This window comes from Salmo salar, chromosome 11, assembly GCF_965601325.2.
Source record: "Salmo salar chromosome 11, fSalSal1, whole genome shotgun sequence".
Taxonomy (NCBI): domain Eukaryota; kingdom Metazoa; phylum Chordata; class Actinopteri; order Salmoniformes; family Salmonidae; genus Salmo; species Salmo salar.
The window spans coordinates 89206619-89212633 of NC_138301.1; positions in this window are offsets into that span (position 1 = coordinate 89206619).

A 6015-nucleotide genomic window follows, 5' to 3' on the forward strand; every position below is an offset into this window, starting at 1 on the left:
GTAATGTACCCCTTTTGGTGCTTAGTAATGATCATAACAACTCAATGATATCATTTAGATTTGGTTTTTATTTAATCCATGTAGTTATATTTATTGAATCCATAGTATCATTCACAGCATGTACTATGATCATGTTATTTTTCCATTTACCTGTGAATCCCCCCTTTCTGAGGAAGTGAAGGGAGACGTATTTATTTGTCATATTGTGTTATGGTACAATGTTCAATGGTCTGCGTCTTGACATTTGTGCTATCATGTTGTCCACTAGGGGGTAGTGTCAACCAAGAGAATAATGCAAAATACAGCATGAGTGATAGGGACCAGTTCTGACATGGGTGTCAAACTCAATTCCTGGAGGACCCAGTGTCGGCGGGTTTTCGCTCCTCCCTTCTACTGGATTGATCAATTAGGGTAATTGATTAGTTGGGATTAGGAACTCCCCTCACCTTGTTGATAAGTCTTAATTGGACATGAATTGAAAGGAAATAACAAACCCAATGAGCGCAATACTTTTTGGTTGAAAAGACAGTCAAAAAACGATGAAAATATGTCTTCCAACCAATTTTGATCACTGGGGTAAATACAGTGCATTCGGAAAGTATTCAGACCCCTTCCCTTTTTCCACATTGTTACGTTGCAGCCCTATTTTAAAATGGATTTAAAAAAATCCTCAATATACATGCAATACCCCATAATGACAAAGCAAAAACAGGGTTTTTGAAATTTGCAAATGTATTTAAATACAAAACAGAAATACCTTATTTACATAAGCATTCAGACCCTTTGCTATGAGACTTGAAATTGATCTCAGGTGCATCCTGTTTCCATTGATCATCCTTTAGATGTTTCTGCAACTTTATTGGAGTCCACCAGTGGTAATTCAATTGATTGTACATTATTTGGAAAGGCACACACCTGTCTATATAACGTCCCACAGTTGACAGTGCATGTTAGAGCAAAAACCAAGCCATGAGGTTGAAGGAATTGTCCATAGACAATTCCGAGACAGGATTGTGTCAAGGCACAGATCTGGGAAAGGGTATCCAAAACATTTCTGCAGCATTGAAGGTCCCCAAGAACAGTGGGCTCCATCATTCTTAAATGGAAGAAGTTTGGAACCACCGCCCGGCCAAACTGAGCAATCGGGGGAGAATGGCCTTGATTGGGGAGGTGACCAAGAACCCAATGGTCACTCTGACAGAGCTCCAGAGTTCCTATGTGGAGATGGGAGAACCTTCCAGAAGGACAACCATCTCTACAGCACTCTACCAATCAGGCTTTTATGGTAGAGTGGCCAGACGGAAGCCATCCTCAGTAAAATGCACATGACAGCCCGTTTGGAGTTTGCCAAAAGCCATCTAAAGGACTCTCCGACCATGAGAAACAAGATTCTCTTTTCTGATGAAACCTAGATTGAACTCTTTGGCCTGAATGCCAAGCGTCACGTCTGGAGGAAACCTGGCACCATCCCTACAGTGAAACATGGTGGTGGCAGCATCATGCTGTGGGGATGTTTTTCAGCGGCAGGCACTGGGAGACTAGTCAGGTCCTCAGACTGCGACGAAGGTTCACCTTCCAACAGGACAACAACTCTAAGCACCCATCCAAGACAAAGGCAGGAGTGGCTTTGGGACAAGTTTCTGAATGTCCTTGAGTGGCCCAGCCAGACCCCAGACTTTAACTCGATCGAACATCTCTGGAGAGATCTGAAAACAGCTGTGCAGCTCGAGAGGATCTGCAGAGAAAAATGGGAGAAACCCCCCAGATACAGGTATGCCAAGCTTGTAGCGTCATACCCGAGAAGACTCAAGGCTATAATCGCTGCCAAAGGTTCTTCAACAAAGTACTGAGTAAAGGGTCTGAATGCTTATGTAAATGTGATTTCATTTATTTTGTAATTTTTTTTAATATGAAAACTTTTTTTTAAAACTGTTTTTGCTTTGTCATTATGGGGTATTGTGTGTAGATTGAGGGTGGAAAAAACAATTTAATACATTTTAGAATAAAGCGGTAACGTAACAAAATGTGGAAAAGGTCAAGGGGTCTGAATACTTTCCAAATGCACTGTATTAACTTATTTCACAGTTTTGTCTTAGTTCTCTTCTATGTAGACCCATATATGAACAACTTATTTTTGCTTTCTAATTTTATGTTCAAAATCTGACAATAATTAGAGTTTAGTACATTTGCTAAATGAACTGTAAGATTGAAAAATATTGTATACTATTCAGGCCTCTTTTTAGTTGTATTAATAGTCTTTGAGTTATGAGTGTTGATTTTACAGTAATTTCCTAAAGATGATCAGTAAATCCTCATATGCATAACATCGCTTTCCTCATTAGCCAGAGAAGCAAATGTATTTTGGAATCTTATTGTCTTACCATGTTCCCTCCATTTTGACTCACACATTGGGTTTACAGTTTAATCATACTCTCTCCACAATTGAACAAAAACAATGCAATTACTAACTAACTACAGTTATTAGGAAGATTTCATAAGTCCATCACAGGTTCCATCATCAATAAGATGGGTGAAGATTACTATGCTCTCTTAAAAGCATTGGCATTATGGTGTACACTTCAAAGTGAGCTGTTATAACTCTTCAGAAGGTTATATCCTGTTCTCAAGAAAGACAAGCAGTTTCTAAAGGTAGAACAACAACCCATTGATCTTGCTACTGGATCCTTTAATCACCCACACATGACACTGATTTCCAGGTTGATAAGTAGAGTATTTGGGTGGGGAATTTCACAAACACACACACTTTTGCTAATTTAGCACACATCAGTTTAGAAATTAGTTTAGTTTCAATGAGTAACTCAGCGAGGGTCCTCTCTTCCGTATGCTGTTCAGGGACCACCATTTTTAGACAGGGGGTTCAAAATTAACGCTAGACATTTTCATAGGCCACTCAGTGATGCAGTAGTAAAAAAAATAGGTGGGTAAACTCCGATCGCCGGTCATGGTGGAAAAAGTAACTCTACCTATACTTTCAATGCATTTTTCTGCAAAAGGTGGGTAAACTGTTTGGCAAAGAAAAAGCGGAAAAACGGTGTTTACTTGCGTTAACCCGCAACTACAACACTGTGAGACGTGCCTCTAAATGCAACAATCTAGATCCAACCCAAAATGAGTATAATTACATTATTCAAAAAGGTGCTTTCGGGGCAACTTCTGCCACCAATCGACAATGAACATCAGATACAGTAACAAAAATCTGAATTACTGTACAATGACTGACTTCTTTATTTCTCCCATGTCAGCAAATGCAGCAGTTTTGAGTTTACAATGAAGAGAGTAGAGCACACTAAACAGGGACATTTCTGTGTCGGTTTTCTCAGAACCTTATCAGAGTATGTGATCTCCACTTATATGAAACCACGGTTTAGTTAGAAGATGACTTACTAAAGGAAAGTATGAAAGTGATAATATATCAGCCCTTCTCAACTAACTGGAATCAAGTTACTAGCTTGTCCTATTACTAGCTCGTTCAACCTCTCTTTGGTATCGTCTGAGATCCCTAAAGATTGGAAAGCTGCCACAGTCATCCCCACCGTACCCACTGTACCTTCTCCACTATTCAATCTGGTTTCTGAGCTGGTCATGGGTGCACCTCAGCCACGCTCAAGGTCCTAAACGATATTATAACCGCCACAGCAGTCTTCATCGACCTGGCAAAGGCTTTCGACTCTGTCAATCACCGCATTCTTATCGGCAGACTCAATAGCCTTGGTTTCTCAAGTGACTTCTTCACCTGGTTCACCAACTACTTCTCAGACAGAGATCAGTGTGTCAAATCAGAGGGCCTGTTGTCCGGACCTCTGGCAGTCCCTATGGGGGTGCTACAGGGTTCAATTCTCGAGCCGACTCTTTTCTCTGTATATTTCAATGATGTCGCTCTTGCTTCTGGTGATTCTCTTTTCCACCTCTACGCATGAATGACATGCATGTCAATCTCTCATGGCTCAAAGTGGAAGAGAGATTGACTTCCTCACTACTTGTTTTTGTAAGAGGTGTTGACAAGCTGAATGTACAGAAATGTCTGTTTTAAAATACTTGCACACAGCTCGGACACCCATGCATACCCCACAAGACATGCCTACCAGAGGTCTCTTCACAGTCCCCAAGTCCAGAACAGACTATGGGAGGCGCACAGTACTACATAGAGCCATGACTACATGGAACTCTATTCCACATCAGGTAACTGATGCAAGCAGTTGAATCAGATTTTAAAAAACAGATAAAAATACACCTTATGGAACAGCGGGATCTGTGAAGAGACACAAACAAAGGTACAGACACATGTATACACATACATTGTGATATTGTTGTATTGTGGCTTTAAACATTTTGTGTTGTAGTGGTGTAATAATGTTATATGATGCACTGTTTTATATGTAATGTAAGTGCTTTAATATGTTTGAACCCCTTGGCAGCAGCTAATGGGGATCCCTAATAAATACAAATATTATCCCTGGGGCCGGCCCGTCTGGAACTCAATGATCCAGTTGCAGATGGAGGTGTCCAGGGTTCTGAGCTTGGTGTCGAGCTTGGAGGGAACAACAGTGTTGAATGCTGAACTGTAGTCAAAGAACAGCACTCTCACATAGGTGTTCCTCTTGTCCCGATGTGTTACGTCAGCCTCGGAGAGCGAAAGCACCTGGTCGTCCGGGGAAGCGAGAGTCTTCCTGGATGGCTCGGTATCGTCTGCCTCGAAGCAAGAATAAAATGTGTTAATCTCGTCTGGGAGGGAGGCTTCAGTGGGAACCACACAGCTGGATTTTCCTTTGTAGTCCGAGATATTCTTTAGTCTTTTGCCACATGCATCGCAAGACTGAGTTTTCAAACATCAATTCAAGTTTGAGTATGTATTGTCTTTTTGCATCCCGAATGGATTTCCGCAGCTCGTACCTGCTTGCCTTGTATGTGTTGCGGGCCACAGAGTCATCTTGGTTTGTTCTGCTGCAGTACGGGTTCTAAGCATGGTACGGATATCTCCATTCATCCAGGAATTTTGGTTGGGTTATGTCCGGATTGTTATTGGGGTACATCATCAACACATTTTCTAATGAGCAGAAAAAACAAGGAAAATTTGGACAAGTGGGGACATTTCACCGGTCCCCACAAGGAAAAAGTCAATTTTAGGCTTAGGGGTTAGGGTTACGGTTAGACTTAGTGTTAGGGTTATGGGTTCGGGGTTAGGAGTCAGGTTTAGGGGTTTGGGGTTAAGGTTGGTTACGGTTAGGTTAAGGGTTAGGGTTAGGCTTAGGGATAGGGAAAATAGGACTTTGAATGGGAATCAATTGTTTGGTCCCCACAAGGATAGTAAAACAAATGTGTGTGTGTGTGTAAATATATATATACTGTGTGTGTGTGTGTGTTAATTTGTCAACTATTAAAACACTAAGACAATGATCTTGAAAATCCTGAAAAAGGCTGGCTGAAGAGTCAGTTGAGTCTGTGTTTCATAGGAAGGTGCTCTTTCCTGTACCCTCTCCACTTAGACAATTGAAATTCACCATTTGTTGGTGCACAGAAGGATAGTTTTACCACGCACAGCAGGCACGTGCACAGAGAGCGCTCTAGGAGTGACTGAGCACCTGCCCTTTTGCCCACCTAGGAGAAAGTGCCTTTTCAGATTCGTAGCATTATTAATAAAATAAGCAGAAGCACAAGCGGAATCTACGGCGGCGCCTAGTCTTAGTTGGCTACTTTATGGTCGTCTCTCAAAGTCAGGGACAGGGAAGGGTTAAATTCGACTGTTTTTAAGTGGGCATATAGCGCATACGTTGCAGCAGACCAAACTCCAATCACAGGTAAAGAGTTAAATTGTTACAAAAGCCTAGCTAGCAGTTAGCTAGCTAACTAGTTGGCTGATTTCCATCATTTACATTCGCTATGATCAGCTGATAGCCCTCCCGTATTTTCCCTCTCTACGAGCAGTAAGCTAGCGAGGTAGCTTCAATGCAACACATTCTGGGAGTCCGTTGGGACATTAGGCTGACATTGGGACTC